Genomic DNA, 24,935 nt, shown 5'->3' with positions numbered 1-24,935 from the left:
ATGTCTCTGTTAATGAGTTCCATGATGATACGCTCCATAGCCTAGCAGACCAAGCTAGTCAGGCTTATAGGGTGATAGTTCCTGGGGTCTGTTGTGGCTCCATCTTTGTGGAGCAGAATAACCGTTGATGTGTGCTTCTCTATGGGTACGTAGCCTGTGGAGAGGCTAAGTTTGAACAGTGTGTTTAGGTGAGGGGTTAGTTCATCTTTGAGCTCATGTAGGACGCAGCCTGGGACACTGTCTGGTCCCATTGATGCTGTGTTTTTGGCTTTGGAGAGGGCTGCTTTAACCTGAGTGTCTGTGATTTCAGGGGCTCTACATTCTTCTCTTATGGTTATGGGCCCTTTTGGGGGTGAAGTTTGCACTGAAACTGTCTGCCAGAATGTTGGCAATATCAGTCGGTTCAGTGTATTTTGTGCCATTCTGCATTAACTCCGAGCAGATCTGAGCATTGCCACTTAGATTCTTGACATAGATAAAGAATGTCTTGTGGTTATCTTTGGAGTCCTTAGCAATTTTTCTTTCGAAGCTCACCTTGGATGATTTTATATGGGATCGTAGTTTCTTGCTAATACTGATCAGGGATGTCTTCCCTTCTTGGTATTGTACTCTTTCCTGTACTAGTTTCCTCCTTCTATTGTATAGCTTGTTTATGGCAGGGGTCCACCAGCCTGGTTTCCTTTTCTTGGAGGAGTGAGTCTTGGTTTTGCTTGGGATAGCACAATCCCTGCATTCTTGTAGGTGCCCGTAGAATGCATTAGTAAAGGATTTTGCAGCTTGGACAGCTTTATTCTTTAGCATGGGGGCGTTGAAACTTTCCACTTCGGTCTTAAATAACGTGAAGTTTACTTTTGAAAAGTTTTTCACAGTGGTTTCCTTGTCTGGGGGTGGGGGCGGAATGTGGATATCCAAAGTGATTTGTTTATGGTCAGATCTAACCAGCGAGGGGTTGACCTCTGGTGTGGAACATCGGTCGGCCATGTTGGTGATGACCAGGTCCAATATGTTGTCACCTCTGGTGGGAGTATTGACCAGATGATCCAGGGCCTTTGAGTTTATAAATTCTAGGAAATGTTGGGCAAGGAAGTTAGTACTTGAGTAGTTCTCCCAGTTAATATTTGGGTAATTGAAATCACCTCCAGTTCTTTCCCCTGCTCCTTTTTATCCAATCCCCTGGTGATGACAAGAACCCCCAAAATGGCAGAACAGAGGAAGGAAGCAGGGCAATGGAAGGGGGAAGAACAGAAGAAAAAATTAATAGGTGGTTCTGACATCCTCAACTTTAGTAGTGTGAATTTGAAAGACCATCACATGTTGATTTTGTCCAAATGATTTTCTTTCATACACTCACAATCGACCAACATCACAAGAGTCCTAATAGACTTTAAACTGTATGTCTGGAAATTGCATCTACAGTACATCTTACATGATGTTCCTCAATTATCTCAGAGAAGTGACATTCCCACTTGAAGTACCTACAATCCTACTCTTCATAAGACCTTACAAACTTTTCATGATTTACGTGAAGAAGAGTTATGAAGGAAAGTAGGGAACAAACCTAAAACCTATAATCTTTCTGCTAATGAGATGCTCATGTTAAGGGAAATTGTTAGAGAACAAAGAAATATGTGTAATGAAGGCAGACAAGGGGGGCATGGTAGTCATTATGGGCAATAACGACTACAATCTGCCCATCAATAATTTGCTCTCAGACACAGCTTATTATGAGGAATTACAGCTGATAAAATTATAAAAAAATGTTTTTCCAACATTGACAACACCCTGTTTGACTTATTTAGTTAAGGAAATATAGATTATGATGTGTACAACCTTTTCAGGGTTGAATTGCCAAAAATGGCAAGATTTTTGACATACCCAAAGTTCATAAGAACAAATCTAACCTGCTTTTTAGGCCCATCATGGCTGCTGACCATTATAAAACAGAACCAAACTCTGTCTTTCTGGACAAAATCCTAAATCTAGTGGTGCAGAAATCTGACTTTTATCTCAGGGATTCATAGCATCTCTTGGAATTACTCAGAGACATCAAAGATATAAAAGATGAGTGTTTTTGGATGTGGTGCCTCTATACACTAGCATTGAGCAAGACATGGGTATGGCGTTTGTAAGAAAATATCTAACTAAACACACTGATTTTGACAATACACTTGGGAACACCATATATGTTTTGCTGGAGATTATGTTGGACAATAACGTTTTCTTGTTTATGGGCAAACACTATAAACAAACATCAGGATTTGCCATGTGAGTGAGGATAGCCCCCATATTTGCGAATCTCATCATGACTTGATGAGAACAAAGAGACCTAAAATTCCACTTCTTTCAAAAAGATTTATAGAGATTTGATCATCTTATGGAAAGGTACTAAGGATGAGTTTGAACAATTGATCTGATGTTGCCAATCTTCATTCAGTCCTTGACTGTGGGCTCAGTTCTGAGCCTCAGAACTGACTCGGCCATTTTTCCAGCTCGCACCTCCCAAAACTCTCAAGCTAGGCTCTACCCATAATGCTCCTCTTTAATTAGCTCAGATCTTGTTTGCCGCTTTGTGGTGTCAGACGCGTTCAACCAATCTCTTGAACCTTGTCAATATATTATTGTGAGTTTCATACATTTTTTGTCCTGTCTCTCTCTCTCTCTCTCTATAATTATATAATTTGTTTATATTTCTACCTACTCCTCCCTCATATTTAGTGTGTGCCTAACTATTTTCTTTCCCAGACTTCACTTTCTGCCATTAGGTAATCTAATGTACTATTGTTGGTACTTACTTTCCCTGTTCCTCTACGACAGGGCATTCTATATTACCATCGTTGTTAATTTTTCCTTTTTTCTGTTCTTTCAAAAGGAGACTTTCTCTTTTGTTGCTCTTTCCTCTGTGTGTGTCTGTGTCAGTGTGGCTTATGCCTCTTTTTTTGAATACGGCTGATAAGTCTACTAAGGGCACCCCTGGTTTTAATAGGTGCCAAAAATGAGACAGAAACATACCCAGCTTGGATGGACACACCTTTTGTGTTTACTGTCTAGGTGCTGTCCATCTCCAGGAGGATTGTGCTATTTGTCATGGTTTCTCCACTAGAACCTTGACAGAGTGGAGAAACAAGCTTATTCAAAGGGACTACTGAAGGGTTATTTTGAAGAGGCGATATCTGGTCCCAAGACTGAAGCCAGCTCTTCCTCTTCTTTTTCTTCTTCTTCATCCAAAACTAAAAAATGATCACATTCGGTTCTGAAAAGTTCCTTGGAACTGCCTGCAAAATTGACCAGATCTCCTTCGGTGTTGACTGCATCTTTGGCACTGATATGTTAAGATAACTTGACTTCAACTCAGGCTTTAGTGCAGACATCTGAAGCTTCGTTACCAACTGATCCCTCGATACTGAAGCAGCACTGACTTATTATATCACCAAGGACTTCTTACTCCCTATCAGTGGATCCATTTGCTGACAGTCCACCAAGTCCTTTTTTGGAACCAAGACTACCTAGGTCTCCATCAGACTCCTCTATTTGGTCTACTAAGAGCCTTTCTGAGTCAGATATTATGAGACTGGTTGACCAGCTCCTGATGATGTAGGGGATTGTCTTCATCCTCAGTTCCAAGCCACCTCGGCTTCTGAGCCGGTCCTTCCTCAATGCATATTCAGATTCCTCCTCTGACTCCAGCTGTGATTTTGGAACCCCTGGTACCAACTTTCCAAGCTCCAATTGCATCAGTGCTTGTTAGGGATCCTTCTCCAGGCCCGATAATTGCCTTGAGCTCTTCCAGATTGTTGGAAGTGGAGAAATCCCAGGGTCAAGGCTTTGTTTCTGGGTCTGAGGGGCAGGGTTCAACTTCAATACTTTCTGAGCCCTCCATACCCCTCGGGGCCTCAGCATTCATAAGCTCAGCCTTGGCTTCTGCCTCAGAGGTGGCTTCCTTGGTACGGGGTGGGACCACGGTTCTGAAGGAGTCCATTTTGTTTCCGGGCTCCCATCCCTCTATGGGGGGGGCCTGCCTTTTGGGCCATGGAGAAGGCTTTGTCCATTGTGGATTCACAGTCTGTGCCATCCCTGTTGGGCTAAGTATCTTGTACATCCCCTCAACAGGAGCTTCCTCCAGGCTCATCCCTGGGACAGAGGACACAGAAGCCTAAGGAATGATCCACCATGGTGATTTCTTCTTTGGATACTTCTCTGGAACATCCCACCAAAGAGGTACCTTTGAAGAAAAAGTGCAAGAGGAAGGACTTGGACTCTCCAGAAGAGTCTTTCACAGAGGATACTGATTTCAGTGAAGGGGAAGGTTCCCCTAGATTGCCCCCTGATGATGTTTCCTTTGAGGACATCCTAGAAATTCTGAAGCAGAGGGGTAGCTGGACTTCTCTTCAACCTTCCTCAGAGAAATTAGTATACCTGGAGGCTTTTCATGCCCAGCCCTCTACCTCTTGGATCTCTCCACCCACTGACAAGCTTATTAAACTGATCACTTCAGCAGCCTTGGAGGATTCCTGACTCAGCTGAGCCGATCCCTAAGAGACCTGACCAAATTCTGTCTGCCCCTAAGGATGAACAACATTGGGCCAAGGGTATTCCTGTAGACACCATGGTGATAGTGGCAGCCACCAAAAAGGAACTTGCAGAAGAAAGTCCTACTATCCGTCCTCCTAATAAGGAGTCTAGGACTATGGATATGTTCAGGAAGCAAGTATATGCTTCAGTGACCTTTGCTCTCAGGTCTTTGAATTATATGGCAAACTTCACTAGGTTGCAGAGAGATCTGATCAAACAGCTTTCAGACACTCTCACAGGAGCAGTAGCTGAAGAGGTCCGAGATAAGGTTATCTCTCAGCTTGCCACCCTTGATTTGATTTCCAATTTGTTCATGCAACTGAAGGGATGACAAGAACAGCAGGTTCAGGCATAGCCATCAGGAGGGGTCCATGTCAGATGGATGAAAGCACACCAGTGAAGACCACATCGCCGAGACGAGTCCACCGACAGTACGAATCCCCGACACCGGTAAGTAGTGCAGACTGGGAGTTAGTCCCATTCCCCACTGTAGTGCGATCTCAATGTTGGCATATTTAAGTAGGGGGTGTGTGGAGGTGCAGCCCCCACATGGGGGGTGCAGGGGGGCTTGCCCTCCTGCTATAAATGTTGTGATGTGGTTTTTGAGTGTATTACAGAAATGGGAATTTATCCCGTTCCGTAATACCTTGACTTACCGTTGTCAGGGATTCGCCCTGTCGGCAGAGTCGTCTCGGCGATGTGGTCTTCATTGAAGTGCGCTTTCATCCATTTGACATGGACCCATCAGGAGACACACCTGGATGCACTTGTGTGACTTTGCGGAGCCATTTAAATATTCTTTCATCAATACTCCATTTGACGGATCTTCCCTGTTTTTACCCAAGGTTAAAGATACACTAGCCAGATGTGAGAAAGATGGGAAGACTCCTTCTGCTGTGGGCATATGCTTCTCCACTCCTCAGCAGCCCTACTCTAGGAACCAGAGAAGTACGAGGTATGGTTCAAAAAAACCCAAGGGCCTTTCCAAAATTCACATGGCAAAGACTTCTCCTGAAGCAGAGGGGGAAGTAATAATGGAAGATGCAGTCCAAGAGGCAGAAGTAGCCCACAGAACCAGGGGTCCAGAGATTCCTTCTCAGGTAACTCCTACCAGCACTCCTGAATGGAGGCCCAATTGCCTTCCTCTGGAGGTAGTTGGGGGGATGATTATCCCTGCACCAATCTGCCTGGCTACAAATGACATGGGACAAATGGGTGCACTGGAACATTTCCAGAGGATACATCATTCCCCTTTCAACAAAACCAAAAACACAGAAAAGACTCCCAGATGTTTCACCAGTCACAGGGAAGCAGCAGTCTTAGAAATACAAAAACTGCTCGACAAAAGAGTCATCGAATCAGTCCCACCAGACTAGAGAGGATCCAGAATTTACTCAAGGCTGTTTTTAGTGCCCATAAAAACAGGGGAGTACAGACCCATTTTGGATCACAGCCAGTTGAACAAATCAGTTCAACAAACCAAATTCCAGATGGTCTCAGTACAGTCAATACTTCCATTTTTGGAAAAAGACAACTGGATGTGCTCAATAGATCTTCAGGATGCATATTACCACATAAAAATGGACAAGCACTCCGGAAGATTCCTGCACTTCCAGCTGGGAGCCAGTCACTATCAGTTCAGGGCAGTGCCCTTTGGCCTCACCACAGCCCCTAGGGTGTTTTCCAAATGCATGGCAGTGTTAGCAGTGCATCTCAGACTGATAGGGCTCTGAGTGTTTCCATATCTTGACAACTGGCTCCTTACTGCTACCACCAAGTGTCAACTTGCAAAGGCAAGAGATTACACCCTTCATCTTTGCACCACTGTAGGAATTACAATAAATTACAAAATAATCTCATTTGGAACCCACACAACACCTATAATTAGAGATATACTAGAGATACTCATGGGATTTGCATCACTCCTATTAGAAAGGTTTCAGAGGATCAGATCACAAGTAAACCACATCATTCAGTACAGAAGTATTCCAGCAAGACTCATACTGCAGGCTCTAGGGTCAATGGCAGCTGCTATTACCCTAGTTCCCATGGCCAGATATCACATGTGGATTCTTCAATAGCTTCTGGCCTCCCAATGGTCATTATTAAGCCAACCGATGTCTCATCAGATTTTGATCACCAATCATTGCAAACAAGACCTATCTTGATTCCTTCCAACGAAATCTTGTCGGGCTGTCCCTTTGTCCTACCTTAGTCCCAAGCCATAGTGACCACGGATGCTTCACAGATAGGGTGGGGGGCATTATCTGGGAAGGACAGTCCAAGGCACTTGGTCCCAGATGGATGACAATTTGCATATCAATGGTCTAGAGATGAGGGCAATGCTGTTAGTGCTGTGAGCATTTCAAGATACCATCCCCTTTGGAACAGTGGCAATACAAACAGATAACATGTTGGTAGTCTGGTACATCAACAAACAAGGGGGAACCAACTCTTACCCACTTTGTCGAGAAGCCCTCAGAGTATGGTAATGGGTGATGTCTTCCAACCAGTTTCTAACAGCAATGCACATTCCAGGGAGCTCTAACATGATTGTGGACAAGTTGAGCAGAACTGTCCTAATACCTGACAAGTGGTCTTTCAATCTACTAGTGGCAGAAAAGATATTCCACTAATGGGGTCAACCTTGCTGTGATCTATTTGCATCTCCTCTGCACAACAAGCACACCAGCTACTTTGCCTATTCCCCTCTCCAAGAGAGTCATCCAGAGATGCTCTTCTCCATGATTGGCTCCTTGGTCTCCTGTATGCCTTTCCCCCAACTCCTCTGATATGTCAGCTTCTAAAGAAAGCCAAGAGGTCGAAGAACAAAATAATCTTCATTGCTCTGTTCTGGCCTTGAAAAGTCTGTTTTCCCTTCCTTTGGCCTCACCTACTTCAGAAACCTTGGATTCTGGACCCAGCTCCAAATCTGTTATCTCACCCAGAAGGAATAGTTTGTCTGAATCTCCAGCATCTCAAGCTCACTGCATGGCTTCTCCAGTTCCCATGATTGTCAGGTATTCCTCCCTTACTTCCCCAGTTCCACAAATCATTTGGCCCACCACAAGCCTTCAACTAAAAAGCTGTCCCATAACAAATGGATAAAATTTGCAAGATGGTTACTTGACAGTAATACTGACCCCTTACACAGCACCTCTGGATAAGTTTTTAGATTTTTTGGCCTTTTATTATCAGTTTGGCTCCTCAGCTACTACCATTCGAGTACATCTAGCATTGATATGTAATTTCCATGTTGGTTTTGATGGTTCTTCACTTATATCTCATAAACTTTGTAAGGCCTTTTTGAAAGGAACCTTAACGCTAAGGCTTCCATTTAAAGAACCCATTGCTCCATGGGATTTACCCTTGGTCCTACAGTCTATCATTTTATCCCCTTTTGAACCTTTGGCAACTTGTGCTTTAAGGTTTTTGACCAGGAAAACTTAAGCTATCACTTCAACCAGAAGAATATCGGAAATTCAAGCCTTGTCCTGCAGGCACCCTTATGTAATGTTTTATAAGGACAGGATCTCCCTCAGGATGAAGCCATCTTTTTTGCCAAAGGTTGTTTCAGAATCAAATATCAATCAAACCTTACTTCTAACAGTCTTTTTCCCTAATTTCTCTAATAAGGGAGAATACTGTCTGCACTTATTAGACATTCAGAGACAATTACATTTTTACCTTCAAAGAACAAAGGACAGCAGAAAATCTGACCAACTGTTCATTGCCTTTTCCTCACTTTCCTTAGGTAATCCAGTATCGAAGGTTACCTTATCAAAATGACTTAGGTATTGTATACCCTTTATTTATCACTCAAAGGGATTTCACCAATCACGTCCTGAAAAAGCTCATTCAACTAGTGCTGTATCAGCTTCTGCAGTTTTTCATGCTACAGCTTCTTTAGATGACATTTGTGCAGCAGCTACATGGGCATCTTCTCATACTTTTATTACTCATTACAAACTGGACCAGGTTTCTAGGGGATGTGCATCATTCGGTTTGATGGGAATATTCTTTCATGAAAGCTCCCAAGATTCAGGTAGCTAGAGACCTCTATCTCACAGTCAAGGATTTAGTGAAGATTGACAACATCAGATAAAGAAGTTATGTCTTACCATAACTTTCCATCTGTGTTGTCAGTCTTCACTAATCCTTGACATTCCCCCCTCTCCTTCCACCTGCCTAAGACTCTTAGTGGACCAAATATTCCTAAAGACTGGCTTCATAATAGAGACACAGATATGGTCTTTTATTTATTTATTACTTCTTGTCTGTCTGTCAGTATTATAGGCAAACTCACTCTGAGGTAATTTAGTGAGGAGCATTATGAGTAGAGCCTAGCTTGAGAGTTTTGGGAGGCGCGAGCTGAAAAAAACGGCCGAGTTGGTTCCGAGGCTTCAACCGAGCCCACAGTCAAGGATTAGTGAAGATCGACAACACAGATGGAACATTATGGTGAGACATAACTTCTTTTTTTCATTTACCAACTCTAGTACTTCCTTCCTGAAATTTACCAAAAGTGGTTATGGAAACGTTATCAACTTCCTGGACATTACTCTTTCCTTTGGCTAACAGAGTCACAGTTTTAAAAGTAAAATTTATAGCAAAGAGACATTTGTCAATCAGTATTTACATAGATCTAGTCAACATCTGCACCATATGAAAAAAAGGGTTGCCAAAGGTCAGTTTATCCAGCTAAGTAGGTTGAGTGCTGACGAACAAATCTTCAAACAAGAAATATGCAATTTGAGAATTTTTTTTATGGCCAGGGGATATGATTGTGATTGGCTATTGAAAATTATACTGGAAGTACATTTACTCAGAGCAAACAAGGCTAGAACAATTTTGCACAAGCATCAGTCTGTGAACTCATTGGCCAGTAGTAACACACCCACCCTGGCACAGGCCCCATTGATTTGTTACAGAGGAGCCTTTCTCCTTCCCATTTCCGTAGACATGACTCTAATTAGAGACATTTTAAAACAAAATTGGAAAATAATCTTAGGAAATGGGGATTTGGCTAAAACACTAGGTGACAGTCCTTTGTTCACTGACAAGAGAGTGTATAACATGAAGATATTTTTGGAAAATATCTCATCTACAAGCTTGGCAAAACACAGCACACCAGGCACATATAAGTGTGGGAGATGTAAACAGTGTCAGTACATTTGCAACACTTCAAATTTTTACATGAAGGCTTTGAATTTGGATCTGTGGTCCCAGGAGGTAGTTTACCTGGCTTTGTGTGAATCATGTCCAAGTTACTATGTGGACAAGACTGTGAGAAAGTTATCATGGAGAATTTGCCAGCATACCCTGGTAATAAAGAAGAGGGATATGAGCAATTTCTTAGCTAAACATTCATTTGTTTGCCCTAGTTTCAAAAAATTTCATTTTTACCTTCTTGCCTCAGTAAGCATGGAAAACTTCACAGGTGATTACAGGATGTTATTAGAATGTTGCTAATCTCAGTTCCAAATTATATTACAAGGGGACAAGAGTCCAGGACTCAATGAAACAGTAAATATTAAATGTTTTTTTACTAGAGCAAAGGTTATAATTTGTGTGATTTACTCACTAATACCTTTTAAGTATTCAAGAGACATTGTTATAATGTTGCAATATACACATTGTTTTATGTGTGTTACTTTAAGATACAGGTGTGTTTTTGGGACGGATTTCAATTGGTTAACATAGAGCATGTGACCTTTATGCTCCCGTTTTAAATTTTGATGTTAAGTTGGAGTTTTAGATTCTGAAGAAGTTCTTATTGATTAAAAAAGAATGAAAGCGCTCAGTATAAAACTGAGTCTGAGACTTCATTTGTGCTAATTTTCAGTGGAACTTTTTGTTGTTTGGCTTCTTATATTTAAAATTAGTCGTATGAGGCACTGACCAGAATTATTCATTTTCAAAGAAATGTTCTTAATATTACGGGTTTGTACTTTGGCTTTGAATGCTTTGCCATCTTACTTAGCCAACCCTCTTGTGATACCCCAGCACTGGACCAGTAATCAAGGAGCCTCAATCCTCACCACTGGCACCGATGGGGGATGTACATTGGGATGATGACAGGCACACAGTCAGTATTTCCATATGCAGTTCTCTGCATCAAATGCAATTTCCCTTAAGAGCACACAGAGACCACAGTCAGTCCAGGACTGGTTTATCCCTCTTTCTCCACATCCTCAATAAGACTCCCCACTGACACAGCTATAGAATTGAGATCTCAGCTGAGTGGACAAACCAAGACCTCCAGCACCCTCTCTGTCCAACAAGTGCTTTGTGTCCCTGCCCAAGTAGCTCACACAGACACACACACACACACACACACACACACACACACACACACACACACACACACACACACACACACACACACACACAGAGACACACACACACACCTGGGAAAGGCTGGCACAGGTTTACTAGCTATGCCCCCTTTTGCCCAGGCTATAAAGTAGTTATCACTGCCACCAGCCAACTCTTTATCAGCTCCTTTAAGGCCCTTAACAAAGGGTGTCCAATCTTACTGTGTAATGTTACTATCAATACAAATTGTAGTTTGACCAAGAGCAAGGCTGTTAGGAGTGGCCTATACAGTGTTACCAAATAAATATGCAAGTAGTAGCGTAAATACCTCTAGAAGATCAGCCACAATGAAAGGTTTAAATATATTTAATAATAAATATTAAAAGAACAAAAAAATAGTATATATTTACAGTGACAGCAGAGTTCAAAATCATAGGATCTTTTTAAAACAACATTGCAGGACAGTATCAAATAAATATATAAAATATCTAAGCTAAGCTTTGCTATATTTCTGACTATATCCAAGAGAATTACTATACCCTAGTACACTTAATTAGAACAGCAAGGCAGATGTGATGAGTGGATATTGATTGATGTCAAGTCAAAGACAGAATATCGAATGCCATCTCTCCCTCAGAGACTTCCCAAATTAATATCTCAAATATTACTGCTGGGACTGCTTGCAGAATGACTTCATTTCTTGCAATCTGACTCTAGCCCAGGTAAAACTCCCACTGCTGAAACCTAGTGGTATTTAGCATCTATCTGTGAAAATACATAGACAAGGGCTTTTCCTCAGATCTTTGCAGATCACGGAAGTAAAAAAACAATAAAACACTTCCAAGACAATACAGAAGACTTCTCAGCATATACATGGTATCTGTTGCTGCACTGAAACTGAAAGATAACATCTTTTTTATGGTCCAGCTATAAAGTAATTTAATTTCAACTATTTTTCTGAAGTTTTGCAAGTTAACCTTCTGCATTCCAGTTTCCCCTGTTAAAATATATACATTTAAACAGTTACAATAGTGTATGCACATTTCTGTTCTATTCCAGTTGGGCATTCTGTGGTTATATTTTAAGCACTTTGCAAAAACCTTTTCAACACACACTTCTGTACAGACCATCTTATATGACATATAACACTAATACATTTGTAACGCAAACATCTTATATGAGTCATGTTGATATTCACAAATGACATATAATTATTTACAAAGCTCCAGGTAGCTGGCTGTATCTCCTTTTGTTACACATCTATATAAATCATATTCATATTCACAAGTGACATATAATTATTTACAGATTTCCAGCTAGCTGTGCTGACAGTTCCTCATTTGTCACACCTCTACTTATGTAAACATAAGGTTCAAAGTTCAATAATTGGTCAAAGATCACTACTGGCCTCTATTCACCTACACATGGGTGAGCATACCTTTTCTCTACACCATAAATCAATTTTATTTTTAAGCATTACTATTCTGCTTGTCTAAAACCAAAGGTCCCCCCAAAGGTCCCCTCTTCTCCCACTTCAGTGTTGCAAATAATTATTTCCCAGTTTTGTGCATATCACCATAAGCTTAATGTCCACAAGGAAGTAATTTTTCTAGAGCATTTTTCCTGGTATAACGTAATTCCCATTAAACAACACAAATCTGGATTTTAAGGCATTTATACATTCAGCTAAGACCACCCCTAAGTTGTCTATAATATACAGAAATTATGGTAAGTCTTTTCATTTAACTTCATATGAAATATCTTTTAGTCCTCTTATTTTCCTTGTAAAGAACATCTGGACCTTTTCCAGCCTAATGATATATATTTAGAATAAATACAAAAACCTAAACAATACTGCATAATAGTCATAATGATTGTTTTATAAATAGGGATCATAACTAACTCTTCCCTAGAGGCAATTGTTCTTAGTAAAGTTCTTAAAGCTGAATATATATATATATATATATATATATATATATATATATATATATATATATATATATATATATATATATATATATATATATATATATATATATATATATATATATATATATACATATATATATATATATATATATATATATATATATATATATATGTATGTGTGTGTGTGTGTGTGTGTATAGGTATACAATCAAAATGTCAACGTTTAAAAAATGTCTTTTACACCAAAAGACAATGTCGAAATCATGCATAAAACGTATATGAAAATGTCGAATCTGATGAACTGAGTAGGGACTACTCCAGATTTAAAAGATTGCTTGAATAAATATATTAAGATTTCATGCTTTTTTAATTTCTCCAAGTCTTTTGGATTTCTAATACCAGGACGGGAATGGACCTAAGTCAAAGTATGATCAAAGTTCATGAAATTAGTATTGTTTCAATCTTTGATGTCAGCCAGTAGTGCTCTTCGCAGCACCTGCAATGTGCCCAGTAATGACTCCTTCTGCAGTTTGTATGGAGTTACATGTATTGGTAACATAGACAAATACGACTGTAAATTCTTTTTTATAAGACCCGTTGCTCCTACTACTATTGGAACTGTCTGGGTATCTTTCTTCCACATTGCTCTTGTTTCTGCCTGCAGATCCTGATATTTTATAACTTTGTGTCTCTCTGTATGCAAGACACTGTAGTCACTGGGTGTAGCAATTTCAATGATCAATGCTACTCTTGTCTTCTTTTCTTGGACCACTATATCCGGTTTTCTAGCATCTGTCTTTTGAACTGTTTACAATGGATGATCCCATGTGATGTAGACTTCTTTATTTTCTATGATACTATGATTTCCTTTATAGTCTCTTTAATGGAGGATAAAATTGACCATTTATCTCATGTGGCCCCAAGGCTTATTCTTTTCCAAAGCTGTCTCAATAATTTTTATTGTAATAGTATGAAAATCACTGTCAACCTAATTTGATTCTAATGTAGTATTTTTCAGCATTCTCTTATTGCCTACAAATTCCCTCCTCCCTAAACTTAGCAAATCAATCCACCAACACAAAAGGATCTACTTTTAATCTTTCTTCACATATCAAGTAAATATTGAAATTCCCAACCTTATTACTTTGCCTAAAATATTTATAGAATGATTTATTGTTATCCACCTTATTTCACCCTGATTGCAATTCATAGTCATCTGCCTATGGTCAGGCCAATTTTGTATACAAGGTCTTATCAAACTCAAGGGGGGGGGGTGCTTAAACTTATCCCAGCATCTCAATTTCCTTCTTGGACACATTGGAAGTCTTGAATTTAATCAAGGAAGGCTGTTTATTTTAGAGCTATATATCAAATTAATTTCTGTGACAAACATTTCTATTGAGAGATTTAATTTGCCAAAGAATTTGCCCTACATCTCATCAGTTGAGTGGCCACTGAACTCATCTTTCCAATTCTAACTATACACGAAATCTTTAAGAGTGTTATAAGTTTTACATGATAGATTTCCTAATCTTTTGAAATAGTTTTCCATCTAATATTACAATTAACAGTGCAATGATCTGAAGCACCTATAGGATTCAGAATAATAACATCCTTAATAAACTCTTGGAAGGTCAGGACAACATTGTTGATACTATTCCTGGAAGACTGTGATCCATGCGAGTATAAAATTGGTCTCTTTCACTGACCTTTTAAGTTCCTTTGTCATTAACTTATGATCCTCCTTACTCATTCACTCCAATGGAGCTCAAGAAGTTTGTACTGTAACTTCCGATGGGCAGAGCCTAAGCCTTTTGACAGAATCAATTTATGTCCTCACATTTGAAACAATTGTTCATATTTTTGAAACCATAGGTGTTATGAAATGCATATAAATAGTAAAATCTTCAGCACAAAGTATTTTTATAGTGGTAGCATTCTTTAGGTTGTAGGTCTTAAACCAAATTTTATAAATCACAGTAAACATAAGTATTACATTTGTAATATTTTGTAAACAACTTACAATATCTCAGCAACCACTCAAGTTACATACATACCGTTAGAAACATTTTATTCAGCTAGGTGAGAGCTTTCATATGAGGCTAAGGAGTTCTGTCTGTGTTACCTGGCTGTTGAGATATTTAGAAAAATGTGAAAAATTATATCTATATAAATGAATATCATGAAAACAATTAATATCTATTTATCTGCACTAAATAGAGGTCACATATTTATGCAGTTGAGTGTGCCATTGTGTAAGCTTTAAGGTGAAATCTTTTAAAACCTTGTATAGTGTATGGTTTTGGAATTATTGATGTAAATATGAACAAGCAATATTTGACACCTAGAGGCTCCACTAGGCGTTAACTGCAGATGCACCTGTAGGCGTCACCTGGATGTAATGAGGAAGAGGTTTATAAAATCATTAGACAGTACTTTATACAGCATGTATGAATAAACTCTATAAGTAATTTGAAAGGTAAAACTTCAGTATAGTAATATTAATGGGTGCATATAGATCAATCATAGATCATAGAAAATCTGATGGAAACAGTAAAATATTACTGGGAACAGAAATGCAGAATTATGGTATGGACAGTGGGGGAGAAAATTAATGCTAGAATATCAATCCTATTAATTTTCATATCTTTGCATTTTGCTTTATGCCAGACTAACATTTCACTAATTTGGGCAAATTTGGGGAAAATCATTTATGTATGTGTGCAGTCACATATGTATGAATATGCAACTGTTCTTATTTTCATGTAAACTTAGAATACTTACACATGTTGCCAATATGGTGATACAGAAAGCAGGAGTATGATTCATATATGAAAAAAGAAACGTTATTCTTTTAACAATATCTTTGTGCCTATCATTATTCTCATGTGATGCATTATACTTCTCATCTCTTTATTTTGGAACCCATGGCTGCATTTCTTTTCAGAGCAAAGCTTATTTACTGTACATGTATGTTTACTTCTTCTTTGATTACTTTCTGATATCATTTATTTTGCCAGTATTCCAGTATCTACACTTATGCTGGTGTTTGCAGAGCTTTTACTTCTTCTTCTTCTTCTTTCCGCTTTTCCCAGTTAGGGGTCGCCACAGCAGATCACCTGTCCGTTCATAATTGGCAGTGGAGTTTTACAGTGTTGAGTTGCCAGCCCAGCGCCCAAACTTCCACAAAAGGCGCACACACACACACACACACACACACACACACACACACACACACACACACACACACACACACCTAGGGCCAATTTACAGTGTCCAATGCACCTACAGCATGTCTTTGGGATGTGGGAGGAAACCAGAGGAAAGCCACGCAACCACAGGGAGGACATGCAGACTACGCACATAGGCTCCCCAGCCAACGATAAACGATAAAACCGGAGGTGACAATGCTAACCACTACACCACCGTGGCCGCCCGTTTGCAGAGCTTTTACATATGATATTTATTACTTCTTCGACTGCTTTTGTAGGTGGCAGCAATGTTCTCTAGACACTTCTTTGCCTTATCACTCGCTTTACTTCCTTCTTGTATATTTGAAGTGGTAGTCTTCATTTGAGTAACAGTATACCAGCTTTGGAAATGCGTTCACATTTGTTAGTCTTGTAAATCATATACTCGTCCTATGTTGCTATAATTTAATTTATATGGCAGCAGAGAAATTTTTGGCATTCAGCATTCTCCTTTGAAGTACCTTAATTGTAATTTTCCATAAATACAGAAAACATGAGATAATCATTATTTTAATACAAAAGAGCATCCCAAGAAATAAATTTATAACAAACATACAAAAGAAAATGGTATGTAGATATGAAAGTAAAATGAAATATAATAAAAATCAAATAAGGGTTTCCGTGCAATTTTCCATTCCAAAACAGTTTCTTAAGCTCCTTGCTCAAGCAGTGGTCAAAAAATGTTTTAATGAAATGTCTTTAACTTTCCATCCATGTGGTATTACTAAAATAATCCAAATTAAAAAGTGCAAAAACACACTATTCCATATTCAAGGAACATTAAACTAGCTGAAGCCATTTTTATTCAGAATTAGAGACTTATTTAAAATTCTGAGACTGAAAAAATCACAGTAGTGGGACAACCCTGTTTCAAAACCAGACAACATGAGGGAGGTCAGCCTTGCATTGTGAACATATATTACCAAACCTACTCAGGCTAGGAAAATGGAGGCTAGCTTGGAAAGCACAAGATATGCACGGAAAGTTATGAAATGGATATCTGTAAGTTTTGGAGTAGGAAGCAACTGAAAATATTTCCTCCAGAAGGACTTTCAGTCAAGACATAAATTAACATTTGTTAAATATCTGTTAGAAAAGTTGAAAATGGTGAACTTGCTTCCATCTACTTACCCAGTTAGCAAAAAAAAAAAATAAAAATATATATTTTTTTTATTTTGTAGATGAACAATTCCAAATTGAATGTCAACAAACTACATTAAGAAGCCTGCATTATAAAAGAAGCATGATCTCAGAAAGTCACAAGGCTTCTGGGGAGTTCTCAGAACCTAGGAGCCAAGATAAATCAGAAGTCAGATGTGGTGACAAGACGTCTCTGGGTATCAATCAGAATATAAAGAATAATGTTGAAAGGGAAGCAACAATCCAATGTACCATGTCAGAGAATCAGACTGATGATGAAGCAGGTCCCTATTGTTCAGGATCATTTTCCGAAGCACAGCCTGAAATAATAACATTGGTGATGACTGACAAGTCTGGAGTTCTCAGGGAAGTAACAGTAGAGCATCATCTAAGCCCCATGAATAAAAAGACTGAAAAGGATTGTCTGGGAAAAGAGGTGGCCTGCTCATTCCCAAATGTGAAAGTCAAAATACAAAAGGTTCCCAATTTAAGCTGTACTGACATGAAAACTACTTTGGTTTTGGAAAGTAAACAATATAAAGGTAAAACATGTAGTGAAACATCCTGCCCAAAGCAAAACTATTGCACCTGCCAATGTCACGATTCATCCAGTACAAATGGAAATGATGAGAGCTATCCTACGACAGATGCAACAGAAGACACAGTGTTACTAAAGCTGCATATAACAACACAGGAGGTTAAGCATGATGCCACAGATTGTCAGCATAAATGGAACTTTCAAAAACCCCAGGAGGAGCATTTTAAAGGAAACCATCCCAGCTTCTGTTGTTCCACAAATGGTAATTGGTCTTCGAATGATACCGACTGCCGTCATAGTCAGAGGTCCTACAGTTCTTATGCGGCATCCGAGTTAAGTTGTTGTGATGCTGACTGCATACCTGGTGAGTGTTTGCGCAAAGAATGGTCAATGCAGTTTCCTCCTCCTCCTCCTGACCAGTTTGCTGACTGGGAGGAGCATTCTTCCTTAAATACATTTGCAGAAAAAACACTTTCACCTATGGATGATAATAGCAGTCAACTTAATGCATCTCTAAATCCACCAACAGCCACAGCTGAGAATTCATGTTCTAATAGCGAAGAAGATAACCCAGTGTCTATGTCAGAAAGAACCTTAAGTCCACCCTCTATGGTTACTGAAAATCAACAGGTTTTAATAAACAGCTCTTTGGCTGCTTCATCTCAATGTTGTCCAGTATCTGTAGAAGATTACAGGTTTCAGAGAACAAGTTTATCAAAAGAATCTATTGAAATATCCAAACAAAAGAGGTACTTCAGAAAAAATAGCACTGAAAGAAATAAGGACAGGTTATTGGCTAATTTAGAGTCACATGCAAGGAGAAGGAAAACATACCCAGGTATTATAGTGGATGATTTATCTACCATATGCTATGAAAAACATGTTTCCTTTTCCCGAAGTCCATCTTTTCCAACAGAAGCCCTCAGTAAGCATCAAAGTAAACAAGAAAAAATGCATGCAGCAGAGGACCAGAAATATATAAAGTATTCACAACCTTGTTTACCTTCAGCAAATAGTGTTAATCACTGGTCTTCTGAAACCAATTCCAAAGGATTAAAACCTCCACAGAAAGACATGGTCCTTTTACCAAATAATGAAATTTTCCACTTAGAGTATGTGTCTGAGGAAGGTGGTCAGAATGCGTCTGGCATGGAAGAAGTTACAACATTTATGCCAGACAGCAGAGAACTTGAAGAGCCTGTTACAAAAAGTTTTTCATCACACGATACCTTACATGAATATAAGATACAGCAATTTCAGATTGATCCTGTTATAAAAACTTGTCTATCAGATGGTACTTTGCATGAAGACAAGATACAACAGTTTCAAAATTCTCTTCAGGAGCTTAAAGATCTGGGATCCCATGGTGAATATCAAAATCCTGTGCACTGTACTGAGAGTGGGTTTGAAGTGCCATTAGATGGTGACTACCATGATGAGGTACCCAAACAATCTGTACTCGTGGACAGTTTTGTGTCAGTTCAGGATACATCACCACCAAGGAGCACTTCATGTAGCAATATAAGTAACAGAAGACTTACTTATAGTCTAACATCAGAATGTGTGAATAACCCAGACACAGTAAGTCAGCAGTTTGAGATGGGCTCATTCCAGGCACCTAATGTCAAAAAAAGACGAAGTTCAGTCATGACTATAATGCTAAGTGATCTGGAGCCAAGGCTAATAGTTCAAAGTGGCTGTCATGTTCCACATGCTGCAATTAACTCTTCTGTAAGTAAAGAAGTCCAGGAAGAACTTACTTCCCAGCAGAAACTAGAATATGACCTTCATCCATTACCAGAATCAGAAGTTAATGCGCATAATAAGGATGATGAAGTCCAGAGCTGTCTTGAAATTAACTCTCCATCTAACAGTTCTATTGTTTTAAGAGAAAACAGTATGAATCATGAAGTAATGCAAATAACTGATGTCACTAGCTTGTTAAGATCCACTTGTGATAAAGAAATGCCATCTGAGAATAGCTCCTCTGACAATATAGGTGAAAAACCTCCTACATCTGATAATGTAATCATGCAGTCATCTAGTGTGCCTGGCAAAATTGAAATGCCACTTGAGGATAAGAAAACAGAAAATCCTGCAGATATTTGTGAAAGCATGACTTTGATGGCTCTTTCAGAACCAGTTGCTTGTCAGATTATACATCTGGCTCGGACCACCTCTGATATTGCTGAAAATAAACTGGAGGAAGAACAAAGTTTCCAGAAGACTGAAAATTTAGCCCACTGCGGTACTCATAAAAGTAGGTATCACAGGAATTCTGACCTAAAATCAAAAAGTACTATTCCAAATAACATGACTGCTGCAATAAAGCGTTGCAAGTATGCATCTGTGTCTGTATGTTTTTTTATGGGTGTTTGTGTGCATTTATAGATTAATAACAGGCTACCTGCCCTTGTGAAATATTTAAGCCTAGCCAATTACCCCATGTGAGAATTAAACCCTGCACCATGTGTTGTGTCTGTAAGGTAAACACCTTAACAATTATGCCAACCTCCCACACATAATACATTCAGTTATGGTTTGAGCTGATTCACTGCACAATGTTTTGTTATTGTTTCTTTTATTGTACTTATATTTCATAATGGTCCAAACCTGTCATAAAGTTTGACTGATTAAATATCTTTACCATGTTTTGAGCTGCTGTGCGACCTTGCAGGAGGTCATTTCATGCAGTCTGCGATGCTGCTCTCACTGAACCAGAGCACATATGTAGAAAGTCTAAACTTTCTACTTTTTATATCTGATCTCTATTCCTTGTCTGAGGTGGTAGTTTGTACTACTAAGGTAAATAAGTGTTCTCATACTACCTGTTGGTGAAGACATGTATTTTCAGCAATTTATTAATTACAGATAGTATAGGAAGCAGATATAAAAACATATAATGTCACCTCTGTAATGTATCACATATGATCGAAGAAGCATTATATTTATTGCATCTTTTGAAAATAATATTTCTAATGCTGAGAAAGGATTGAAATTTGTTCAGAGTAATTCATGTTCATGATTCAGTATACTGCGATTCTTATGCACTGAATGTTTTCACACAGAGGGGTGCTGAATTTACAAAGCACATGTTTGTATTTGTTAAAGTGAGAAATTTAGAATCCATCACCTGTAGCAGAACATTTTATTTTTAACTTCAAAATTTTAAGTGGCGTCAGTCACACAGATGCCAAGATCTATCTGATAAGATATGACCAATTGTTTGCTTATGATGATGTCACACTATAATATAATGATGTCAGACTATAATATAATATTTATTTCTTTATTAGTACCACATGACAGGATGTCTTATGAATTCAGACATCTAAAGTTTCCGAATGAAACAGCTCTGAAAGAAGCGAAAGCTAAGGAAAAAGCCCAGGAAGAAGCATCCGAGAGATGGGCAAAGAGAAGAAAGCAGTTCAAAGAAAGCAGGCAATATAGCTCAACTGGAGAAAGTTCTGTCACAAGTAACATCACAGAGGAGTCAGGTAAACAAGTATATATAAGTCATTTGTCTGCATACATCTCAGCCTATAAGCATTAACAATCATAGAACTGGGCTTTAAAAATCATAACAAAGCATATGAAAGAGGAGCAGTTTCTTACTTTTCATAATAGGTCTGACTTTATGAAAAAGCCAGAAACTCTAGGAGGATCAAAGCTAAATTTGAAGGCCAAAATCATAGTGTATCCCTATATCCCCACAGCTAAGTGGTATGCTTGTCTATTATACAGGAAATTATGTTTAACAGAGCATATTTTACCAGGATATTTTCCTTAGAGAGATAAGAATAATAATGACTTCATGAGTGAAGCTCGAGAGGCCATGATTATTTCCTCACACCTCTTATAACTGATTGAAGATGGTGTGCTAGCCTTTCTTCTTCATACCTCATTACATTCTGAGCATTTTAAAGTTTACAAGTATTTTACTTGTTCTTTCCTTTGCGACTGCAAGAGCAGTGGCCTTTCTGACTGAATATGGGTTATGAGTGGTTGTTTTTCTGCCAGCTTAAAGAGATTTTTTTTTTCATTATTTTAAAGTTTACTTTGTATTACTGATTTACAGATTTAAAGTAATTTTAATAAATTAATGCAAAGGTACTGCAACACAGGATACTCTCCTTAATTATTAATGTCAAGAGATAAATAAGGAGATTGACTATCATCATTCTTGTCCATTGCATTCAGTGGAAGAAACGACAGAACCTGGATAATTGTTTTCATTTATGTATATTGCATAAAGTCCAAAAAAATCACTGTTTCCAGGAAGACTAACTCACAAAAGTCCAGAACCACCCAATATTGATACAATTGTGGTTTAATTAAGCAAAAAACAGTACACTCACTTTTCGTTCTCCTTACAATACAAAGAACTTCTTCAGAAAAAAGTGTTAAGTAATCCATCAAGTTTAAATCCGTTTTTAAAAAAAAAACATGTGATTTGTGAATCCAAGCCCATTGGGCACTTAATTATCAGATTAAAATTCTTTAATTAATTTGCTACTTAACTATTCGAAATCTTAACACCAACAACTTGCTCAAATTCATATAATACCCCATGTATATATTTATCCCCACATGGAGTATATACAATATATAATATAAATATAAAAGCTATATGATGTAGAAAATATAAAAAATAATATGATAAAAATGCTGAAAACAATTAATATATTTACATAAAAAATTTCATTCAACTATCATATTTTAATAAATCATGTTTTAATTCCCCAATTGCCCAAGAAGAAGCATTGAAACAAATTTAAAATTTCATTTTAAAAAATGCTATTAAAATTACTGTTGAAAGGAATACTATATTACTCAATCTACGTTTGAACTGTATTAATTTATTTAATCAACAATCTACTAGTATTTTGCTCAATAAATTTCTTGATCATCATGTTAAATTCCTCAGTTTTAAAATACAGGCCAAGGATGATATCTCATTTATACCTGGAAAATGGGCAGCATCTAACCTTAATTGCCACAGTAATTCCAGTCTTTCTAATTTCAACGTAGATGGTCCTCCTTTCACATCATAGGGGATGTAATCAATAACCCTAAAAACAAATTTATGGCCTACCTGTTCATTTATGTGTCTGGCCAGAGCGTTTTCCAATTTATTCCTGCTTATACTGCATACATGTTCCTAAATCCGGTCCCTTAGCCTTCTGTCGGTTTTGCCAACATAGAAGGCCGGACATTCCAAACGCTTTTTCTTGGGAAAATATTGTATGTGTAGATGCAATCTATGAGTTTATGAAATGCTATTGATTTGTATATATGTTATAGCGTAGCATAGAATTTCCAAATAGAGCATTGAATATGGAATTAAAACATGATTTATTAAAATATGATAGTTGAATGAAGTTTTTATGTAAATATATTAATTGTTTTAAGCATTTTTATCATATTATTTTTTATATTTTCTACATCATATAGCTTTTGTATTTATATTATATATTGTATATACTCCATGTGGGGATAAATATAGACACGGGGTATTATATGAATTTGGGCAAGTTGTTGGTGTTAAGATTTTGAAGGGTTAAATAGCAAATTAATTAAAGAATTTTAATCTGATAATTAAGCGCCCAATGGGCTTGATTTCACAAATCACATGTTTTTTTTAAAAAACGGATTTAAACTTGATGGATTACTTAACACTTTTTTCTGAAGAAGTTCTTTGTATTGTAAGGAGAACGAAAAGTGAGTGTACTGTTTTTTGCTTAATTAAACCACAATTGTATCAATATTGGGTGGTTCTGGAATTTTGTGAGTTGGTCTGCCTGGAAGCAGTGATTTTTTTGGACTTCGTTAGTTTGTTTTTGTTTTTGGATTCCCTATATTGCATAAAGTAGTTGAGTAAACAGTGGTAGGTTGTCATTTATGACTGTAATCACTATGAAAATTGTTTTATTAGTAAATGACTTCCTTGTTTATAACTTCAACTATTTGATTTGAAAGTACCCATCTTTATTTCTTTGACTGCAGTAGTCCTTCTGTCATGAATCACTTTTCTTAAAAAGAGAAATGAGTTGTATAACTGGTGTGGTTGAACAGTATATATATATATATATATATATATATATATATATATATATATATATATATATATATATATGTCCAAAAAAACTTCTGCTACTATGAGAGCACTTGAAGAATTAAATTAAAACCTTAGTTTGGAGGAAATCTACCTTTTATTAAATTGTGAAAAATAAAACAAGAAATAGCTTATCTTTGCCAGCTGCCTCCATCTACCTTCAGTGACCATACTATTTTGGGAGTATAGGAGATCTAGATGATCATTTCAGGATACCGCTACATACTTCTCACATTCTGAACAATGAAGTTTTTAAAGCTAGCTTATGCTATCATAGTTGAGGAAACATTATTATTTTTCTATGGGTAGAAGATGTAATCTACTGCATGTCGACGGTTTGTTATGTGTATGCTGAAAACTAACAAGCCGGGGTGGGGGGGTTGACCATTTTTCACACAAGTCTGTGTGTGTGTGTGTGTATGTGTGTGTGGGGGGTGATCACGTTTCAAACATAGCACAATCTTATCATGCACTATAAAAGGATTAAATTAATGTAGGAAAACGCAGTCATCTAATTTGTTTGCAGGTCTCCACATGTGAAATGAAACAAAAAAGTTCACTGTTACTAAAATGGTTCAAATCATTTAAAATGTTTTTTTTTAAGTAAATAGCTAATGACTGTATATATGTTTTGCAGTTTTTATTGCATTTAATATAACATGTTGATATCATTGTAATGTATTTTAATTTTTCTCAAATTGTTTATTTGGTTATAAAAATGTCTTACATCTACTTAATGTGACTTATTTATGGGGTTAATGTATCAATTTATTATAACAGAATCACCACTATTTCAAGAGAATGTAACATTGAAAGAAAGCTGTTTTAAGTTTTGTTCTTTAATCAGCATTGTGCTTTTTTATGAAATACATCTTCTTCTTCTTTTGGCTTTTCCCAGTTAGGGGTTGCCACAGTGGATCACCTGTCTGCTCATGATTGGCAGTGGAGTTTTATGGTGTCAAGTTGCCAGCCCGGCTCCCAACCTTCCACAGAAGGTACACACACGCACACACTCACACCTAGGGTCAATTTAGAGTGTCCAATCCACCTACAGCATGTCTTTGGGATTCAGGAT

The sequence above is a fragment of the Protopterus annectens genome, chromosome 2.part2 (genome assembly GCF_019279795.1).
Source record: "Protopterus annectens isolate FY-2018-M chromosome 2.part2, PAN1.0, whole genome shotgun sequence".
Classification (NCBI taxonomy): domain Eukaryota; kingdom Metazoa; phylum Chordata; order Ceratodontiformes; family Protopteridae; genus Protopterus; species Protopterus annectens.
The sequence above is the reverse complement of the archived record's forward strand: the minus strand, read 5'-3'. Positions refer to the sequence as shown.